The sequence below is a fragment of the Grus americana genome, chromosome Z, assembly GCF_028858705.1.
Source record: "Grus americana isolate bGruAme1 chromosome Z, bGruAme1.mat, whole genome shotgun sequence".
Lineage (NCBI taxonomy): Eukaryota > Metazoa > Chordata > Aves > Gruiformes > Gruidae > Grus > Grus americana.
In genome coordinates this window covers 6,536,929-6,559,975 of record NC_072891.1, presented here as the reverse complement: position 1 = coordinate 6,559,975, position 23,047 = coordinate 6,536,929, and positions in this window count along the sequence as shown.

Here is a 23,047-nt window from a genome sequence, read left to right as displayed (position 1 = left end):
GTTTGAAGAGGTTGCCAAGCAGAATGGATATGCTACTAACTTTTTATTAGATTAGTACTAAGTCTTTTAATCATGGAAAAAAGTATGAAATAATTCCTAGGTCATGTGGGATAACAAGAAAACACAAGTATAGAAAGTAAATGGAAGTCAAGCCGTTCTTCATCCACAGATTTCGGGAACAAGACATTACAGTCCCATGGGGAACTCATATTTTGTGACTTCCTTAAAATATTGGAGAAATGTGTAGTTTGACTTCAGTGACTTTATTCAAATGATTTAAATGTGACTGGAGACTATTCTTTTGCACTCAGACTTGCTGGTGTGGAATGGCTTGCATTCATGCTATTGGACTCCCAGATCTCAAGAAAGGATGTATGCCTCTTACTCTTCAAGGGCTCTTTAGGAAAGCCCTAAATGGCACTGATCAAAACCCTGCCCAGGATGGTGGACTTCCACTATAGAGCTCAATTTACTAGTATATAATTAGTCCTATTTGTTCTGTTTAGTTTACCAACACATGCAGAGCCGTAGATTGCAAAAGCGAAAATTATTTGTCCCAACATAAGAAAACCCTGAATTTTAGGAAGAAAAACACTATTCTGAACTGGTCTTCAAAGTGACACTAAAAATATTGACACGATGTATAAGTGGTGTTTTTATTTCTCAGTTTGCACAAAAGATAACCCAAAACTTCAGAAGCCATATCACCTCTGAAGAATGTATTATGTTTTTATAAGCTAATAAACTAAGTGGTGAGTGTTTGACGTACTCTTTAGCACTCTGATATCAGGTGGCCTTTGGATCTATGGACATCACAGAAGCAGCAGAAATTAAAATCTGAAACGAGGAATGTATACAGCCAGTCATAAGCAAAGCTAACAGCACTGCACAAGAACCTCCCATATAAACCCAGTGAAGATCCAACTTGTAAGGAACGTGGTCCAGTCCGACAACAAGACACAAAGTTGGTCTGGCTTAGGGTAAGCACTCTGGACTTTGAATGTCAGAGCATAATGTTGTGGGAGGAAGAAGTAGTCCTGTCCTGTACTTTGTGCTTGTAAGTGCATACAGCTATAATTGCAAACTGGAGTTACAGCGGGGCTCAAAATAGCTTTTTCTTCTTTTTTTTTTTTTTCACGTTAAAGAGTCAGTTCAATTTTTGAAGGGGCTCTTGTCAGTGTTGTACATCATTGCACAAGGTACTTTGGATTTTGCTGGAGTCAAGCATTAGACCCAAATCTGGAACTGTAGCTCTTAAAGAATTTCTTCCATTCTTTTAGTCTAACTCATCCAAAATGTGTGCAAAGAAACTGGCTGTTATGAGGACTGAGTACCTAAGACCTTGTTTTAGGGTAGCAGGAAGATAGATAAGAAGTTTTCTGGAACAGAACGTGATTTGAGAACCAGAGTGTGGGAGTATTAGATATAGAACGGGGGGGGGGAAAGTAAAAACAAAAAACCCCTAAAAATGACAACAAAAAAAAAAGGGGGGAGGCGTCTGGGTAGATTTGGGAGTAATTGAGTGGATAACAGCTGAAAGGAGATAAAGATACAAGGCAGGAGACTGGTGCCAGTGCTGGACCAGAACAGAGTGAGAAAGCATATTAAATTTTGGCTTCACAGAGATTGTATCAGTTAAGGATGTCCATCAGAATCTGATAGCAGATGCTCAAGAATAATTTACAGCCTGTGCTAGTTTAGGAACAACAGGTTCTGTAAATATATCCCCTGTCTTCTTTTTACAAAGCAAAAGGAAGAGAGAAAAGCAGAACAATGCAATGGGATTATAAAATGTTATAGCAGTAGGAGTTAAGGAAATGGAAATAGTAAATGGTTTCTGTGATAGGCCCAGAAAAACACAAAAACCCTGCTTATGATGTAGCTTCTGGATCAATGGGTGATTTTTAGTTCACTATGATTCCCTTTCTCACATGGCTTCTTTTAAGGGGCGGGGGGGGGGGGAATGGCACTTCCAATTTAATAGTGTCTGTAAAAATCCTTACAGAATTACAGGTCTTGTCGTCTCACTCCTTTGCTCCCATCTCTATTCCCAAGCCATCTTCTCCACCGTATTCTTCAGCTTTCATTTAGGAGCTGCTTTCCCCAGGGGATCTGACCACTGGTGCCCCTAATTTCTGAGTTATTATTTCCCCAGGGTCCTGTCCACCACCAGCTCAAAACACCCATCAGTCAGTAAAGCAACAAGACTCCTCAACCTGCCCCTGATTTTTCTGATCAGCATCCTCCCCTTCTCCTTCCCCTTGTACTGGAGTCTCACCTGTACCAGCATCATGCTGGTGATGGTTCATCCCCTTTCTCCACCTCTCACCCATTAGAAAATGAATAAAATTGCAAAACTTCTACAACTACCTGTGTCTCCATGCTTTTAGCTAACAGTTGTGTTTTGGTTTTAGTGCCTTGCCATTCCAGGTAAGAGTTTCTGTGGGTGTATTGAGTTTGCGTGGCAAGGTTTTGGTAGCGGGGGGGCTACAGGGGTGGCTTCTGTGAGAAGCTGCTAGAAGCTTCCCCTGTGTCTGATAGAGCCAATGCCAGCCGGCTCCAAGATGGACCCACTGCTGGCCAAGGTGAGCCCATCAGCGCCTCTCTGAGAGCGTATTTAAGAAGGGAAAAACAACTTAGGGAAGCTTTTGCAGCCAGAGAGAGGAGTGAGAAGATGTAAGAAACTCTGCAGACACCAAGGTCAGTGCAGATGGAGGGGCAGGAGGTGCTCCAGGCGCCGGAGCAGAGATCCCCCTGCAGCCCGTGGTGAAGGCCATGGTGAAGCAGGCTGTCCCCCTGCAGCCCATGGAGGAAGGATGAGGGGGTGTAGAGATTCCACCTGCAGCCCGTGGAGGACCCCACGCTGGAGCAGGTGGAGGCACCTGAAGGAGGCTGCGGCCCTGTGGGAAGCCCACGCTGGAGCAATTCCTGGCAGGATCTGTGGCTCCATGGAGAGAGGAGCCCACGCCAGAGCAGGTTTGCTGGCAGGACTTGTGACCCCGTGGGGGACCCACGCTGGAGCAGTTTGCTCCTGAAGGTCTGCACCCCGTGAGAGGGACCCACGCTGGAGCAGTTCATGAAGAACTGCAGCCTGTGGGACGGACTCACACTGGAGAAGTTGGTGGAGGACTGTCTCCCGTGGGAGGGACCCCAGGCTGGAGCAGGGGCAGAATGTGAGGAGTCCTCCCCCTGAGGAGGAAGAAGCGGCAGAGACACCGTGTGATGAACTGACCGTAACCCCCATTCCCCGTCCCCCTGTGCCGCTGAGGGGGAGGAGGGAGAGAAATGGGGAGTGAAGTTGGGCCTGGGAAGATGGGAGGGGTGGGGGGAGGTGTTTTAAGAGTTGATTTTATTTCTCATTCCTCTACTCTGTTTTGCTTGGTAATAAATCAGATGAATTCCCTCTCTAAGTTCGGTCTGTTTTGCTCGTGACGACAATTAGTGAGTGATCTCTCCCTGTCCTTATCTCGACCCACAAGCGTTTCGTTATCCCTTTTCTCCCCTGTCCAGTGAAGGAGGGCAGTGACAGAGCGGCTCTGGGGGGTACCTGGCCTCCAGCCAGGGTCAACCCACCACAATGGGTTCCCTCTCCTTATTTATACTCTTCCTAAGATCCCTTGCAGCCTGCTCTTTCTCCCCCCGCTATACAACCATCATCCACCTCACCTCTCTCCCTTGTAGTGTTTGCCATGAGTTTGGGAAAATTATGAATGCGAAGGAGCAGGGACGGCCAAGATGTGGAAACACGCAAATATGTTATAGTTGGCATCCTATGAGGAGTTCCAAATGACCCAATGCTTTTTTTTTTTTTTGCTTCAATTGTATTGACTTAAATAACAAATTTTCACTACATCTTCATGGAGACCATCCCACTTAAAGATGTATTAAAAGTTCATATAGGGGCAGTGCTGACAGAACTGGGAGTTTTTAGAGTAGCTAGGAAATTTGATCTCAACTTTTGCTTCCTTTTTTTGCAATAGATAATAATTTTAATAGAAAAAAACAGCACAAAAATAAAAGTAATAATAGAAGCTCCTTTCTTGGAGATATTCAGAACTCAGCTGGACATGGTTCTGTGTGACCTGATTTAATTAATCCTGTATTTAGCATGAGGTTAGACTAGATAACATCCAGAGGTCCCTTCTGACCTTAATTATTCTATGAATCCCTGATTAGTAGCTGTTAATAGCAACGTCCCTGAAAAATGAAGATTTGAAAGATGCACAGGGAATGGGATGATTATTTACTATACCTTTTTTTAGGGCCTTGAACTTAAAATAAATTATTTACTGATATGTAGGCATGATGCTCTTCAAATCAGGGGATAATTTCTTTTCCCAAAGGGGAGAAGGAACTATAATTTTACTTTAAGCACATGCCCAAATGTCATGGAAATCAATGGGGTTTGAAAATGTGCCTAGTGTTAGGCATGTGTTACATATTTTCTGGAGTTGTAGCCTATGGTGGGGAAGCAATATTAATAACAGAAAAAGGCAGTTCCTAGAGATTAGAAAGAGATTACATCTCTCAGTACTTCACCTTGGAAAGTCTTTTACCATTCCTCAGAAAACAAGACCATTATAATGAAAAGTCTTCCCTTGGTGACCCTTGAAATCTTATTAGTAAATGGGATCTTTCCTTCCCCAGGGGCTTGATTGACTAACGGTAATGGAGCAATTCCTGCAAGGTTCACAGGGAGGGAGCCTAACTCTCGTACTGCCACTTGTGTTGTGGGCAATAGCAAAAAAAGTGCCTGTGGGGTTATGTCCCGTGTTTCACTTTATGATCCTCCATTTCCAACCAGATTCAAAAGATGCTTCTGTAAAACTGGAAAAACTTTAAGCATCCTGCTTTGTAATTGAAAGAGAGAACTCACATCTACTATCATTAAGCAATAATTATTTTGGTTTTTTTAGGGAGGATTCAGTAAGATAAACACTTCACAGATAAAGTTCCAGGGCTTCTGGCCAAAATATTTACTGACGTAGAAGGTACTTATCTTTTAGTTCACTTCCATGTAAAAGTAAAATGATAGTAATTATGTTTAAAAACAGATCAGTTTTTTAAATTATTTAAAAGTGCTCCTCCAGAATTTAACTGGATCATAATTGCTCCAGCAGCTTTTATGACCTGTGGGGAAAAAATTAGCCACAGGGAAAAGGAAGAGCCCAGCCCGCTCTTTATATTTCATTCTCGTTTTTATTTATTTATTTATTTATTTATTGATAGTATGGCATCTTAATTTCAAATACACCTGGCATTTGGGGAAATAGACTGAATTCTGAGGACAGGAAAAGATTCAAACCCCTTGAAAATGATAGTTACTCTAAAAGCCCCCAAAGAGAGAGAAATCAGAGAACTGTCAGATTGAGTACCTAGATAAAACTTAGACATAACTAATACTTGCAGTTCAGAATCCCAGTATCTCAGAGAAATTCAGACACCAGAAAATTTTCTTCTTATTCCAAAATAGAACAAAATGCCATAATATGAAAATTCCCATAATTTTTTATGTATAATTAAAATACTTCCTATTCTGATTTTTGATTAGCTGCTCCATATCACAGAATTACAGAATCACAGAATCACAGAATGACAGGGGTTCTGTTCTCAATGGAGATCATCTAGTCCAACATTATCATTAATAGTGTAAAGTAAATCTTGTAACAAAGATCATGTTGTTCTTTGAGCTTGCCTTCTCAAATGTCCTGGGAAGTATGAGACAAAGTGTTTTGCTTTTAATTTTATATACCTGTTGGAAAATAAAAATTAATCCATATGGAAATATATAGATAGGGAAGAAATCAGAGTATCAAACTGATAGAAATTTCCTCAAAGAGACTAGAAAACCCGTAAACTACCCCTTTCCCAGGACATCCTTCACATCTCCCCCTAGGTTTTATGAATTCCTCCTGTGCTTTTATTAAACATGTTCTAAAAGGAATTTAATCAGATTACCTCAGGTTGATGTAAATAGTCAGCCTGAACTAAATTGTTTCAATTCGCTGAACATTATAAATAAATAAATAAAAATGCTGATCCTAAGTGATGTTTGCTGTTCTGATTTGATTTGATTTCTGACCTGAAAAAATCAATTACTTTCACAGTCAAGTTTTATCCCCTCTTCTCCTCTAACTTCATACTTAGGTTAATGGACTGTTGAGTCAGAAGGGACCACTGTGTTAATGCAATCCGATCGCCTGTGTAGCACAGACCATGGGATTTCCTTGCACTAATTCTTGCCTGTACTAAAATACTTCTTTATTAAAGAGGAAAAAAAAAAAATCCCCAAAATAATATAGTCTTAGTTCAATTTTATTTGTTGTTGTAAGAAGCTCATCAATACTCTGAGGAATTCATTCCAGCCATGAGTACCTCTGCATATTAGTAGGTGTGAGAATTTTAAAATATATCATATTTATTAATCAAAATAAATTGGGTTTGGGCTATGGGTTTCATGGGGGGGGGGGGTTGTTTGTTTGTTTGTTTATTTCGTTGTATTTTTGTTGGTGGTGGTTTTGGAGGTGGTTTCTTGTGGGTTGTTTGGGTTTTCTTTTCCCCTCCAGTGAACACAGGTTCATTTAGACTGTTCTTGACAAATATTAGCCTACTTTGACAGTAAACCCACAGTGAAAAACACAGTACCTCTTCCCTGAATTCTCTCCTGAATCTGAAAATTTTAAACCTTTAGCCGTTATTTTTCCTATTCTGTTTAGGCAGCAGATTTAAAGAATAGGTCTGCACAGCAAAATGCAGTTTCAGAGATAACTAAAACTGGAAGCATTGTAGCTGTCAGTTTATACATTATTTACAGCAAATTTAGCCTAGATATAGGTCTGTAGTGATGCAACTACATTGCTTCCAGGACAGAGAGTATCTCTGCATGGCATTATACTATACTACATGAATGTATCATCTCATTTAGAGGCAACCCTAGCATCTCTGCAGGGGTGCTGTTGTACCAGGTAGGTAGCTCTATGCTGAGCTCTTCAGGGCAAGAACTGTCTTTTCATTATATGCGTGCATGCATAACTGCCTTTCCCTCGGGCCTCCAGGTATTGCTGTGCTAGAAATAAACTATAATAATGAATAAGTGACCTGGACACATACAGTCCAGGAATCTCTGATGTATGCAAATAGCATTCAGTGCAAAGGGCTAACACTAAATCCAGACAATAAAGTTAACTTATAGTTCTCTCCTGTGCATTTTAAATTTTATGTGAGCTTGTTATGCAGAACATTTTGCCCCACCAGAAAAAAAAAAAAAAGTGAAATGATAGCATCCACCTGTTTACTATTAGCAGGGGCACAAGAAAATTCCTGAATGCTCCTAGTAAGCTGTGATGGAGAAATTCTCTGACTCTAAACCCCATGACAGAAACCAAGTAAATTATTCTGTTCCAAATAGTCAGCCATATATTTGCAAACTATCTGCTCGTGAATTTTACAGCATGCACAGCTCAGAGATATCAGCCTATAATTATGCAACAGCTGAGCATATGTAAGGTCTGGAATAAATAGCCAGCACAGCCTCAGAAGGACTTAAGTGGGTTTGTGTTATTGTAGAGTTGCAGCTGTGGTGGGAAATGTTGGGGTATGAGGTGCATTAGCTGGCCAAAGTCCAGGAAGTGTGATCCTCCTCCTTTTTGGTCCTGACATTGGGTTGAAACTTGCACCCCTTCAAAGCAGATTTAACAATCACATCACTAGTGATTTGGTATTGGAGGGAGGTCATTGAATTTCAGGTAGTTACTGGGAATGGTGGGTGTTTTTCACCTGACTCTATAAATTACAACCCAGTAATTTCTGCTGTATGTAAGATTATTGAAAGTCCTGTAATATTTTTGTAAGATCCATGATTTTCTACAATGTGTTTCTATTTCTTTCTTTTAAAATTTTTTTCTGTTAAAGCAAAATCTCCAATTTTTTTCAGGAAAGCTGGGTCTGAACAAGAACACAGGGAGAAGGATTATTGCACTGCAGGAGCCACATGTTCACTTCATACAAAAGTATGGCAAACCATTCGCAGCTGTTTCTTGTTCTTCTGCAAACACTCAGGTCAGGCCTGCACTCACCAGGCAACACTGAGGCTGCCTCATTTGCCACATCTGAGAGCATCTTTTCTTCATGCCTTGTGGGAAAGAAGCATTTTAATTTTGATATTAATAGAAATAGTAAATTATTCCAGGCTTTATACTTTTCATTTCAGATCAGGGATCCTACTGTGATGTGAGTAATTGCGGTGGTACAAACCCTGTGTACACCAAAGAGCTCCCTACACGAGTTTACAAAAAGTGCTGCAGAAGGAAGAAAAATCTAACAAAGATGAAATAGAATAAAAGTCACCTTCTTTACCATATCGGAGCCATTTGCTAGTCAAGAATCACTGGCCAGTATGTTTTGTTGGGCATAACGTTTGCAATCTCAAAGAAGCACAGACCGGAGTTCCTTCTGGTAGTAATACCTCCTCCATAATGACGCATTTAGCTTGTAGTGACAGGAACTAGAGAAATATCCTAGCTGTGCTTCAACTGATAAAAAAAAAAAAAAAAAAAAAAAATTATTTGTGTTTTGAATTCTTACTTCAAGTTTAATTTTAATAATAAACACATGAGGGGAGGTAGCCTAAGGAAATCAAATCTAGTAGGTGAATTTCTATAAAGGCTGAACGTGCGTTGAAACACAGGGGCCACGTTAAACACTTTTCTTTTGAACCTGTTAGTCAGAAGTGCAATTCATATCTGTGGCAGAAGGATAGTGTTGCAGTGTAGGAGATCCTATTTATATTACTTTCAGGATAATTGCCAGTCCTCTGAGTTAAAATTCACAATTTTGGCTTCAAATATCAGAGACATTTAAAAGTCTATGCCTTACTAATTAACTAGGCAGGAGGAGATTCCTAATTTGTCAGCATTAAGATTTTGGAGCTATAAAAATAAATCTGTTCTTCTAATAAATTGTAAGATAAATTTTGGTGAATTGAACATCTTCAAAATATTGGTATCTCTGTTGTCAGTCTATCATGCTTGCCTTAGGTTGCACATGTGTCTGTTAGTATGCATATATACGTATTTTACAGGAAATGCAAAGGGTTAAAACCAACTTGAGATCCTACCTGGTGCCAGAAATCACTTTAATAATAAATACTGATGAAACATTCATCTTATAGTAATGACTAAAGCTCCTCAGTAGCTGAAATAGGAACCAGAGTTCTTTAAAACAATTCAGTGCTGACTTTTTGCATTATTATCTGAAAGCATATTATTCTCCACTGCACAAAGTGTCTGTTCCTTCTGTGCTGTGGAAACTTGTTCTTTAGCCTGCAGATGTGATATTTGTGCTCTTTTACAACAGAAGCTGCTCTATAGCAGATACCGTGGGAATCACTAAAGGGAAAGAGATAAGCCCAGTTCCTCTGTCATTTTGAGAGTGGATCTCACTATCTTCTGGTGAGACCCAGTGTGATTCGGGGTGACCTGCCTTCCATTAGAAGAAAAGTGTAAGGGATTCCTTTGGTGAAGGAATGAAGAATAATAACGCACATCCGAAGGATTAAGGGGGTACCAAGCAGGAATGTAGGTTGCTATAAGAAAAGTGGTAATTCCTGCATCTCCTTAGCAAAGCATCCTCTTTTCTCTCTAGCAGCTATGACTTTATGCTAGAGCTCATCAAGATCTTTAATACTGTCTGACATGAAGAAATTCCTTGTATTTTTTAGCATTCTGGGTGTTTGAAGTCTTTCTATAGGTATTATGGTGCCTAAGATGCAACAAAATCTTAAGCAGAAACCTTTGAAATAAGAAAGCAAGCAAATCAGCAGTTCTAGTGGACACCCAAGATTAATCAGCTTCAGTGCCTCGTGGGCATGGTTTGGGAGGCAGCAAGCAGAGCAGGGTGGTGGCAGATGAGGGAGAGGTGTGATGAGGGAGGGAGAGATCTTGATATGTACATTACTTCAGCTATCCTAACATGAAGTTGCCTCTACTCAGCAACCAGCCATCAGGGATTTACTTAACCCCAGACAGCTCTTGAAAACTCAGTTAGGTTGTGTAAGATGGGAGCCTCATCCACTTGTGTACAGCCTGAGATGTGGATGAGGTTCTCTTGGCCAATGCCTTCCATCGACGGGACTGATCTGCTTCTTTTCTACCTGCAGTACTGTGAGGTTATGTCTGTGCTGTGCTCCCCTTCTAAATACGGAGCTCTTATGCTGCCTGTGGTAAGTCCTGTATCTGGAAGACCTCTTCCAAAACATGCCAGTCCACAATGACACAACAAAGTCAAGTCTGGTCTGTGTGAGAGGGTCATGTCCAGCCCTGACTTCAGAGGCTCTTGGTGCTAGGCTATAGCTGGGGAAAAGAGGTGTATTTCTGTGTGTCTGCCCTCCAAAAAGCCACCGTAGCCAGTGTAGAACATCCCAGAACAAAAGATTGGCTGGGACACTTAGTGGTAGAGAGGGAGATAGGAGCCATGAGAGACATGATGTGGGATTCAGGGAAGTGACTCAGGTGCTCAGTCCTGACTCATGGCCGTGACACTAGAAAACAAGGGCAATTATTGATACCTCTTTAAACTCCAGAAAATAATATGCTACAACCAGGAATCAGTCTTTATTACCACCTAGTTCCTTGCTGTAAAGATACTGCACCTGAAGATGAGACAATACAGTGAATGAACGGTGGGCACTTAGCTAAGAGCAAAATAATTGTGATCAGTGTGATAAGTACTGCTGAAATGACTCCTCCTTTCCCACCCCTTTCAAAGATAAAGACCTCATGATAAGCAGGCAGCTAGGAAAACTAATTTTATTTTGCAGGCTAGAAATACATGTAATTTATTCCTGAAAAGTATAGAGATCACGCTGATATTATAGCACAGAGTGAGGAGAGGAGATATCCTGCTAAGATCCCTGCACATTTCCTACATCCTCCCACGGTTTTCCTGCAGGGCCTGAAAATCACAGCCTTGGTTCACAATGTGTACATGAGCAGTCTTAACAATGACTTTGCTAGAGAGAGATTTCCACTTCCCATGGCAAAGTCAAGGGCTTTTCTCTTTTAAAGTATTTTTATTAATTTCACTCTTCTCATCTCTTATAATATGCCTTCTGATTTTCACAGGACAATAACCCTAATGCTTTCTCTGGTAGCATCCTGCACACCCTCACTGCCCTTGTCTTCGCTCATCTTTCTTCTGAGAAGACCTTCCTGGCTAGATCCAGGAATCCAGCATCAAGCAACCAGTCAGAGAGAAGATGTGTGTGGGAAGAGGGGTAGATTTTGTTTCAAGAGCTGCTGCTGTTACTATTATATGGATAAAACACTTGTTCATGATCAATAATCTCTGCTTACGCTGGATAATGCAGTTTTCTGTAGAGCCTTCGGCACTAATTCTGACTGATAGCTTTTCCTACCTGGAGCAATGAGTCTGAGCTGGTGCGCTCCTTCCTAGCAAAAATAGTGCAGGGCAGAGCTTTAAGACAAGTGTAATGCCCATAGTGTCTGGTCTTACCTGTTTGGGGCCAGCTTAACTACCTGTCTGCTGCATCCTTAGTATAGGTGAGTTAGAAAAGGGGTTTTGGTTTGTTTTTAACTTTAGAAACAAACTTGATATATGTGTCAAATCTCCAAAAGAGACAAACCGCCATCTTTAAAGCTGTTTTTTCATACCCTTAATTCTGGTCCATGCACCCTTGCTGTGCCCTGGGGGCAACAGAGTTCCTGGGGAGGGAAGAATAGGAGAAAAGTCACGTTTAAGGTTCTCCTTAGTGCATGTGCATAAACCCTGACTTTCCATTTGCTAAAAAAGACCTTTCCGCAAACAGAAAAGAAGTCAGAGCCTCCTGTCTAAGGAAGGCTGAAGGACACATCAGTAAAATATGGTATTTGGCAAGCAAAATAGAGAGATCCCCGCAAGGCCCGTCAATAAGAGCGAGAGTGGGAATCACCGTCTCCAGCAGCAAGGACCGTGCCGGAGAGGCCAGGGGTGGCTGCGGGCAATGCCAAGCCCTCCCTCCAGCCCAGCGGCCTGCTGTAAGGCAGTTCGGGGAGCAAAGTTAGCAGAGCAGCTGCGATTTGTCTTGCAGCACGCATCAGATCGGAAATTTCCACTCGGGCCGGCGCGGGGCCAGCAGGTGGCACTGCGAAGTAGCCCAAGAGCAGGGAGCGGCGCAGCGCAGCGCAGCGCAGGTAGCCCGGCTGCATCAGCTGCCTTCTCTCGCTGGGCTGAAGCTGGTCACAAACCACAGACTTTTTTTTATTGTTGTCATTCTCTCCTCCCACATATCCCCCCCGCCCCGAGATGTAAAATGCAGTAATCAGCAGGGGTGGAAATCAAAAGCGTGAATGCCCAAAACCTGAGTTATTCCCCTCTTTGAGACAATGGGCGTGCAGCCGTAGGAAGATTTCTCTAACTCCCCCTCCCACCCCAACTGCCTTTAGGTCTGATATTTCTAAAGGTTAATCCTGAGAAAACCTCCTCTTTTTTTTTTTTCTTTTGTTGTTTTTGGTTGGTTGGTTGGTTGGTTTTGGTTTGGTGTTTTGGGTTTTTTTTGGGGGGGTTGTGTTTGTGGTTGGGGTTTTTTTTTTTGGGGGGGGGTGTTTGTATGTCTGTTTGTTTGTGTGTGGGGAGTTTTTTTCTTTCCCTCATTTGAAAAAATTTGTTCTGCCACATAATTGGAAGTTTTTTCCCCCACTCAGAGCCAGAGCTTTCCCTGCGCTTCTGTCTGGTTTGAGGATGAGAGATCTCAGTGTTAGCCTCTGTTTTGGCCACTGAGAGCCACAGGTGTCTTTATGAGACAAGGTGTATCCCTAGCACTGCCACTGGCTTCTTGTGTGAATTCATACTGCTCATTTTCCTGTTTAGCCTTGGGAAAAGTTTCTCTGTTTCATCTGCTCAAAGGAGGGGCGGTCTCTTACATGTGACACCGCATAGCACCATGAAGATCTGATCTTACATTGCCTGGAGATATCACCATTTTAGTAGTAATTACTCTCCAGGTTAATCATCAACTTTATTTTTATATATAAGGAGTATGTATGTACTTTGAGATGTGACATGGGGAAATGAGAATGCAAATAGACTACTTTTCACTCAGAAACCATGTAACATGATTTTTTTTTTTTTACATTACTGTCTACACAAAGAAATTCATCATCTTGCTAAATGGGTTTTAAAAAGGCCCCCTTGCAGCATATCTCTAGGCAAAACGAGCCCTGCCATTGTATAATGGGATTTGCATCTGCAGACTTGTTCAGAGCTGCAGCTTAACAGCACAGCACGCTGTCAGAGAGCAGCCCTGGTCTGGAGCAATGCTTTGTGTATGTAGAAGAGGTTTCACCTCCATTCCCACATGGAGCCTGAAGATCCAAACCAATGGCCTGTGTGAGGTCCATGCGAATCTCCACATTGCCTTGGCACTGCTACATTGTAGGATTTTGATGGCCTTCAAAGCCATCAAGGCTGTTTTGGCCCCACAGGTGTTGTGTGATAGATCACCATGATTTGAGGCTCCCAGAGCCTCTGGTATAATAATACAACTCTATCCCCCGATAAACAATGAAAGCCCCAGACACTCATTTGTGATAAACATATTGCCTATGGGAAAAGGGGGGGGATTAGCTTTAGATCGTCGAGGTTGCTCTTTCAATGTTTATGAGCAGCAGAGGAAACATAACAGAAAGGGAGTTTCTAGATAAAGAATAGCAGGTGTCTATAGCACTGTGGAAGATCATGACTCCTAGCACTAGCCTTGTCCTGTATTGAGCTATATTTATTGGACTGATTCATGGATGTATTATCCTAGTTTTATGCATTTGTTAACTCAACAAAGAAGTCAGCCCTGTGGTGAATGGGAAAAGTTAAACTGGCAGCATCCCTCAGCAAGTGGGAAATCAATGCGATGAACCACCCTCTCCTTGTCTCAGTGGAAGACCTTGAGGGTGGTGGAAAAAAGCCTTTTTGCATAAGGAAAGAAACTCTCAGGCTGCATTTATATAGTCTCATCCTCCTTTGATATTTTGTAGCATTTCTACAGGTCTTGCTCTGGTTAACATGTTTAAATACACATATTTTCAAGGTTAGTTTGATATTAGTGCGTTTACTGCTAAGGGCATGTGATAATCTAAAGCACTCGTTCAGCTCAACCCGCCCGGTGTCCCGACGTGTTGCACAGTTCACCCGTATAATCTCCCGGTAGTCTGAGCTACGGAGCGTGTTATTGCTAATAGAGCAATATTTGCACTTTCCCTGGGGAACCTGAAATCCTCAGACTGCCAAGTGCCAACGTGTGTGGCCTGAATGTTACGACATGTCAATCAAGGTCCTTTCAATAACTTTGGCAGAGTCATGGAGACGTTTTCACCTTCTGGGCACCTGACACACTGTATCTAGTCTATCAGTTCAGTTTAATTCATCCATGGTTTTCTGTAATGTTATTAGGATTAAAAAAGTTTATTAGCGTTAAAACAGGCAAGCATCTCTACTCCTTTCCAATCCTGACTGGTTTAAATGTGTCATAAAAAGTTAAGGCAATTTTGTGGCAATTCTGTCTTGTATCTCTGTTGACAACCTCACTGGGCTCTTATCTTTTATTCTGGTATTTAATACATGCAGCCTCACAGTTTCTACCTGGTTGGAGAAACTGAGCCATAGTAAGATTAAAGCCATTTTTTTTTTTTTTCCAAAGGAAAGGACTGAGTTAATAATACTAGTAAGAACAGAATAGACAATAAAACATTTGTCTGTTTGTTTCCTGCTATACCCAATTAGCAATTTCCTCTTGCAGCAGGAGTGGCTGTAAGTAGGGAAATAGGTGGCTTTGCACAAAAAGGTTATTCCCATGCAGTATTGAAAATGTTGCCTAGCAGAAGTTCAGTACCTATATAGCTTCCCAGCACTGTCTGAATATGGGTAGGAAAATAATAATTTAGATATACATATATACATACGCATACACTTACCAGTACTGTTTTACTGGAACATTAAGCTAATGCCACATTAAGTTACAATACACTTCTTATGGAAGCAAAAGCAGCATCTATATAAATATCAGATAGATGTATTATGATCTGCACAATTGCAATAAATAGCAGATGGCTATGCAGTAATGGGACACTAAAAAATATTTATCACATCTTCCGAGAGTACCGCCACTCCTATTTGTTGTCAGGGTGAATGGCTAAGTTTGATGCGTGGCCTTTGGTACGGCGCCTTTCCAAACGTGTGGTGACATCGTAAATCATGCAGGGGTTTGAGTGAAAATGAGCCAGTCCTGGTACAATCACTCAGGTTCCCGAAACTAATACTACTCTGGGTTTAGAACAAGTGTGTGCAGGGACTATGGCTTTTTGTGTCCACTCAATAGGAGTGTGGATGAATTGCTCAGTAATATCCCTAAAACTCTTTGGGTCTGGTTTTTTTTCTGTGTCCTGGTAGGCCAAATTTTCAAAAAGGGTCTCCTTCCAGATGAGGAGTTTCCATGTGTAAAACTGACTCTCTCAATCTAGCAGCTCTTCCCTCTATGTCTGCACCTGTCTGAACTCACAGACACATCTGTTCATGAAAGGTCTGATTTATACTTCAAATTCACACTGCTAAAGAAGGAGAGGTGCTCAAATTGCACCCGCATAAAGAAGTTTTTTATTAGAATAAGTCTGAAACTTCAGAGCTTCTTTCTTATGTTCCTATTTTCTCTCCCAAAGCATGTCTGCTTCTCTTTTTCTCCCTCTGCATTAACTCTTTTTTCATCGTTTAGCTCATTTTTTTATCCTCACCTTCTGTCTGTCTCTCTCCTTCCTGTTTCATTTTCATGTCATGACCTACTTGACTTCCTTGTTCACTTTAGCATCCTTACGCATGTTATCAGCAGGGCTTATGGACTTCTGACTGTTTGGTGACCTGTGTCATTTTAGTGCTCCAGTTTATCTCTACCGGATATCCAGGTGCTCATGCACCCCACTGGCAAATGTGTGTTTCTGCTCTGTGCTCTTCCAGAGATGGAATGTGATAGCATAGTCCTCAGCCTAGGAACCTGGCTCTTTAGACTGATGAAACAATCCCAGGTCCCCATTTTAGTCCATTATGCATAAGACAAGTTGGTGGCCCTTTCACTAGGCAAAGTTAGTCTGAAACTTTGCTGAATCTGCCTATTTTTAACTGAATATAAGTCCTGAATACAAGAATGTTTCTAAGGATAGGCCAACAGGGATAGACATCAGATATACTTATCTATTAATCTACATTATTTGTATTCTGGGTAGTAAAGCACACTTGAGAAAAAAATAAGATTGGTTCAGATCACCATCCAGAAGGACCTTGCCAGTCTTGAGAGATGGCCCCGTGAGAATCTCAGGAAGTTCAATGACGCCAAGTGCAAGGTCCTGCATGTGGGTCAGAGCCATCCCAAGCACAAATACAGGCTGGGTGGAGAATGGATTGAGAGCAGCCCTGAGGAGAAGGACTTAGGGTGTTGGTGGATGAGATCAACATGAGCCAGCAATGCATATTTGCAGCCCAGAAAGCCAATCATGCCCTGGGCTGTAGCTAAAGAAGGTCAAGGGAGGTGATTCTCCCTTCTACTCCACTCTCATAAGATCCCACCTGGAGTACTGCACCCAGCCCCAACATAAGAAGGACGTGGAGCTGTTGGAGCAAGTCCATGATTCCATGATTCTATGGTTCAGGTCACACCCATAGCTGCACATTCTAAAGCAAATACCTCCCTATAACTTCCTCAATTCTCAGCCCACATCAGTCTCATAGTCTCACCTTCTCCACAGCTGTTAATAAAAGCAAGTTACCAAGCATATGCGCAGGGATAGGAACCTGGTCTGAAGTTGTTGCTAAAGATGATCTCTCACTAAGGAGATTTCAGCCTTGCAAAGCAAATCTCAGCTCATGACTACAAGACACAAATTCAGAGTGACCTTAGTGATGAGTCTTTCCTGATCTTTTATAGAAAGATCTGGCAACTAGCTGCCCTGGTTCACATTTCACCTGTGCTGTTCATTTATTCTGAGTGTCTATGGTAACATGTGATGTATCAATATCCAAAGCTTATCATAGAAACAGAGAACAGAGACAAAACCATCTCATGGGACAATCAGGAGAAACGTAGCTTTTATTACTGTTTCAGGCATTCACTTTTGGGTGATCCTGGGCAACTTGCTTTTCCCATCCACACCAATGTTAAAATCCGTAAAGCCAACAGAGACATTTCTGTATCATAAAATGTTATTTGAGATTTGTGTATGAAAGCAAGGATGTTAAGAGTTTTTTGGACACTGGAAGAATACAGAAACCCTGCACGGAGAAGTATTATCTTCTTGAAGAAGCATGGTGGAAACTGTGTGTATGGGGAGGGAAGGGTTAAAGCCTGCTGCTTCCTTTCAGCATGATGGCAGGCACCCCAACCTCATTGTGTGTGCAGAGCAGCCATACAGCCCAGAGTGCTTCACCAATTAGTTACTGCTCACATTTCCCTCGTTTCATAAATCACAGTCTTATAAGGTGTGGTCACAGAATACCAGAAAAATGCAGTTAAGATGTTTTTATTTGAAGGGGGAGAAAGGACTGGGGGGTGGGGGATGGGGGGAGGAATAAGTGTGCTTATAGCATACCTCTTTTATTTTTTTCTGAGGTACACTAAAAAAGGAAGCAAGTTATTCTCAATGCACAGAAGTTGAATAATTACCTCTGTTCCTTGAGGCAGTGTTATCATATTCGATGTATTTTTTCATTAAGCGTATCAGACGGAGATCAATGAATGTAGAAGAGTTCTCTCTTCCCCGTAGCAGTGAGTGCTAATGGTACTGAATTGCTGTGATACCACACACCTCTCAGAAAGAAACAAATGCTGTGCACTCTGCTAGAAACCTAAGAATCTTTGGTACACCCGGAAGAAAGCTCCATTTTGAGCCCTGATGAAGTGAAAGTTATGCAGCTACAAATCCATCATTAGTGTAGGAAAGGATCTTTTTTCTTTTCTGAGCCCCCAACTATGCCATTCAGGCAGGAGATGGGAGAACTACACACTGGCAATCTCTTCTCTTGAAGGTTATTTAAAATACATTCACGCACACACAGACTCACTACAATTATAACTGTAAATGTTGAAAAATTAAAGTTTTGCACATATGAGAATCAGCAGACTCAGTGGAGGCAAGCGTGATTTTGTAACTGTCATTTTTCACCGAGTGTCACCATCACACGTGCTGGTTGTACCTACCAGCTGATTGCAATGTAAACATGGAGTCATTCCACTAAAGCCTCTTTCTGACATTTTGTCAATGCCTGAAAAAGTCTAGAGCTTCTATAAGCCAACATGGAACAAAATACTGTAGTTCAGGGCCGAAAGGAAAAAGATAGCTTTTGTTTGGTTATTCATGTCTTTTTTCCCATTTCACCAATAATACATCAGAATTAACTTTTAGCTCATAAAACTTTAATATTTACAGAAAGAAATTAAAACAAATTTACTTCATCAACTCTCAGCAGTAGAATTTCTTCTGGAAGTAAAGACTGTACCACCGAGATGGGTACATTTGAATTATTCACTCTGGTCAATATAGAAAAAAATGGGTATTTCTGCAGTATAGTTCATCTGAGCTTTGTGTCTACATGTATTCATGTGAAACCCAAACAGCAAGGTTTAACACAGTCTTTCTGACAGAGTACAAACTCATGTGTGTGTGTCTTCTAATTGACCAACTGAAAAATGAACTCGTCCTGCTGGGAACATTAATTCAAGGTTCATAAAGATAAAATAGATGTTGGTTTTAATTCATCTGTATCATTAAACGTGGTGAATTATACATCTACTATGAAAGGTCTCAAGAACAGAAACATGAAACAAATTGTGTGTCTTTTCAATAGCATTGCTCACAGGGCTTAGGTTAATGACTAGATTAAGGAGTCACGGATCCACTGACTTCGATGGATCAATTATAATTTTTATAAACAGAGGATGTCCTCTGGTTTATTAAATAAATATCATATATAAAAAAAAAGACTGAGGAGAAACTTTATTGTATGGCACAAAATGGGGAGAGTGGGAGGAGACTGCCACTGAAATACTTCAGAATAATTCAGGGAAAGAAGGCAAGATTGCACAAAAGAAGTTTTCTCTTGAAATATAAGCTGTCTCCCTGCAGTATCTTGGCACTTGTAACCATTCCTAAAGTGTGAAGTAGTCTTGGGATTATTCAGCCATCAGGTTTAAATAACTGGGTTATGTAGTTTACTGTTATCTTTTGTAGCTAGACTGAGAACAAATGCTGCCATTTCCTGGTTTGTCAAATTTAACTTTGCTTTTGCTTTGGCTAAAGGGTCCCCTGTGAAAACACCATGTAGTTTATTTACACTTCATTTGTAAAGCAGATAGGTTTGGATAAATACACATGAGTTAAAAATAAACTGATGTGGAAGCTAGCATACATATTTCACCCTTCTTAAATTACATTTAACCTCTATCTGCAAGACTTTGGTGGCCTGCAGACACTCTATTGGCACACTACAGCTACATTTTATGCCTTGACTAAACCCATATATTTGTGGATATTTATCCTAGCTGGACTATATCTGTGCATTCAGGTTTTCATTATGACGACAAACTGTGCCTATTCTGCCTTTGTCTTTTCTACAATTGTCGTTTTCTTACCATGTAGAAAATAACTGGTTCTACACTAACTAAAAGGGTCAAGCTGATCCCCGCTATAGTTATCTTTTATTGGCTTTCCCTGGACAGACCTGGTTATCTCAATTCTGTTGTGTAAGTACGTTTGATATCTGAGATAGCAAAGAGCGTTACTCATGCTAACTGAAGGCAGTTTGGCTTGATGTGGCCAGGAATATGAAACCAAAGGAAATCAAACAAGGCTTTAAAGCCCCACAGAAAGCATGAAGGGAATTTAACAATTTTAGCACTATTGAAGGCACTCTATTAAATGGAAAGATTTGGGCTTTTGAAACAATGGCCAATATGTATGCGAATTGAACATCTGGAGAGAATATAAAAAAGAAACTAATTTAGAGGGAAATGAATCCCCTATAGAAAGTGTGCTAGTCATAGGGACAGAATGCAGTCTGTAACTCATGCTGAGGAAGGGATACATTAACGCATTAATTTTAAGAGTCTCAATCTCACTTTTATTTATATTTAAGCTTTTAATCCTCAAATAATTAGTCATTACTAGTATTTAACGACTGGTTTGCTAATTGGGTGTCCCTAGATGGAACTAAAGGCAGTTAAACCCTAACAAACTCATCATTAACTACAGTGATGATCAAATTCTCTGGGATTATTACTATTATAAACCATAATTAACAGTTTATAACAGCTATATTTTATTTTGTATTTTGTTTCCTCTAAAGAAAACATCCTGGAATACTGCTGTGAAGCCATGTTAAAATTCTCACTATTGGAAATGTCATGGTGAAAGAACCCATTTCCGCCAGTTACATGGGGAAATATTTAAATGTTTTCCTAAAATAACTGTTATAGTAGGTGTTTTGTTGTCAGATACTGGCTGAAGAAGTCACCACTTATGCATTCTAGCAGTTGGGAAAAGAACAATGCAGAAGATGGTGAGTGAATAAAATTCTAACTCAGATTTTGTAAATTTGCATTTAACCTTTAAAATGGGTCAAGTCCCAATTCATTTCATTTTTGTCCTATTTCCTACCACAAATAATTCCTCTTACAGCTTGTCAGGGAGCACTGAACCTACTACTTTCAGTGCCAAACCATCAGACCTCAGGAGTGGAGCTGACTCGACTCTTTTGCCAGTAGTTACAGTGAAATTTTCTTTTATGGGGGTGGGATAACAGTGAGGATAATTAGCTCAATTAGCTAGTTAACTCATTTTTAGTTTTGAACCAAGATACAAGCTTTTTCTCTTAAGAAATCCTCAGAGCGTGCATTATCAGAAAAATATGGGTAAATATTGTGTTATGGGCAGAAAACCCATTTGACCATCTGAGTAGCTGTCTGTACTTAAATTTATGCATTCATTTGATCTCCATTGATGATAATAGCAGTTTTGATACCTAAATCATATGCAGACAGCTATAGATAGGTGTCTGCTTCTTTTAGATGCCTGTATTTGAGGAACTAGTCTCTATTGCGAGTGATATGCAGACCTTCCGGGAAGGACTAGTTGATCAGTAACATCTCGCCACTTCTTGTTCACTTACATAGTTGTATTCACAACTCAGCACTGTGTGTACTATTTATTAGTCTATCTTCCTGATGTTACTTGAATCAGTCTATTCATATTTCAGTACCTCATGTTGTTGCAATTATTATTGCATAAATTCATTTAAAATGCTTTGACCCAAGGATCTGGGCTCTAAAGATCTATCAGTCCCTTAACATATTCACTTTCACATTTTCTCCAGCAAAAGACAATTGCTGACAGAATGCCAGAGTCTTTTCGTGCATCTCATCTCGTTTCATGTCCCAGGTACTGCGTTCCCAGATTTTGTGATCATAAACTGGGCCTGAAAGATAAATTTTATTATTTTTATTTTTTCCTTTATTCAGGTCCTGATTTTATTTCTTCATTCAAGAGGAATTGTATCTGCTTTTCACTTTTGAGGTGTAACCTACATTAATCAGCACAGACTCGATTCCTCATGTGGATTAAGCAGTCTAGTCTTGCTCCATGATTCACTTTTCCTATTCCTCTTCTACTCCTCACATTCTACTCTGTGTTTCTGCTACCTAGTAGAGGTTAACTCTAGGAGCTATATGGATTTTTTTTTTGAGGGTCTCTAGGTACTTCAGTTGTCTGTTATGTCCACAGCTGTCTAGTTTACCCACGACTGATCTCTCTGCCAACTTAGAGGTCTAACCTTAACCTAAGTCAAACTATAATTCACTTGCTTTTTCCCCGACAGTCATGTCTAAGTGTAGTGATCTCTGGACTATGACAAATGTGCTCAGGCAGTACAGAAAAAACTGAGCCATGAATTGTCTTGTCACAGAAATATAAAACTACCAGTTTTAGTCATTAGCTGAAATCCTGAACAAAACGAAGGGAAAATAGATAGCACAGAGTGGGGGTTGTCTTGTTGTTTTCTTTTCATGGTAACAATTTTGCTTGGCTTCTTAGGTAATTTAGATGATGAAATACCTTAAAGGGGCACAGGCTGAGAAACAGAGTAGGGGTAATTGAGGCTTTTTGTGGTGGGTGGAGTAGAGAGATCAGGAATAGGAATGGGAATATAATTCAAGGGGGAAACTTAAGGTATATAGGTGTCCAGGATGATTTCAGGGATGTACTCTAGGAGCTCATGCTCTGTGAATAGTACAGCCTGAATTTTGATAGGAGAACTGAATAGATACATCTCCAGGAATCAGTCCTGAAATAGGAAGGTGCCAAAAATGATCCATAAGAGACTTGCAGATCTGTGGGTTCCTCTGATGTGAACGAGGTTGCTGAACTACTTCTCACATTTAATCCTCATTACCTCAGAAGAGAATAACACAATTCAGTCTAGTAGTTCCATTTTCCTAAATGAAGGATATAAGTTAAAAACAGATGAGTGAGAAGTTAAAACCAATCAAAGAAATTTCCCAAGTTTTGAGGTACATAGAAGTTATAAAAAGCAGAGGAGGAATGTTTGTGACCAGAGCACTAATTTTGCAAAAGGGAGTTATAAGAATAACAAAAAATGAGGGAGTGTGGCAACCAGTGGTGTAGCAACCAGAAAAGCATGGTTCAAGGAGACAGTGTAGTAGTAATCATGCCCTAAAGCATACTGTAGCTTTCTGGTTGCTGAGATGTGAGGGTTTAAACCCAGCCGGTAACTAAGCACCACACGGCTGCTCGCTTGCTCCCCCCTCCCCCGCAGCAGGATGGGGGGAAGAGAATTGGAAGAGTAAAACAGAAAACTCATGGGTTGAGATAAGAACAGTTTAATAATTGAAATAGAGTAATAATAATAATAATAGTAGTAGTAGCAGTAGTAGTAGTAGTAGTAGTAGTAATAAAAGTAATGAAAAGGAAAATAACCAAGAGAGAGAAATAACAGCTGAGAAAGACAA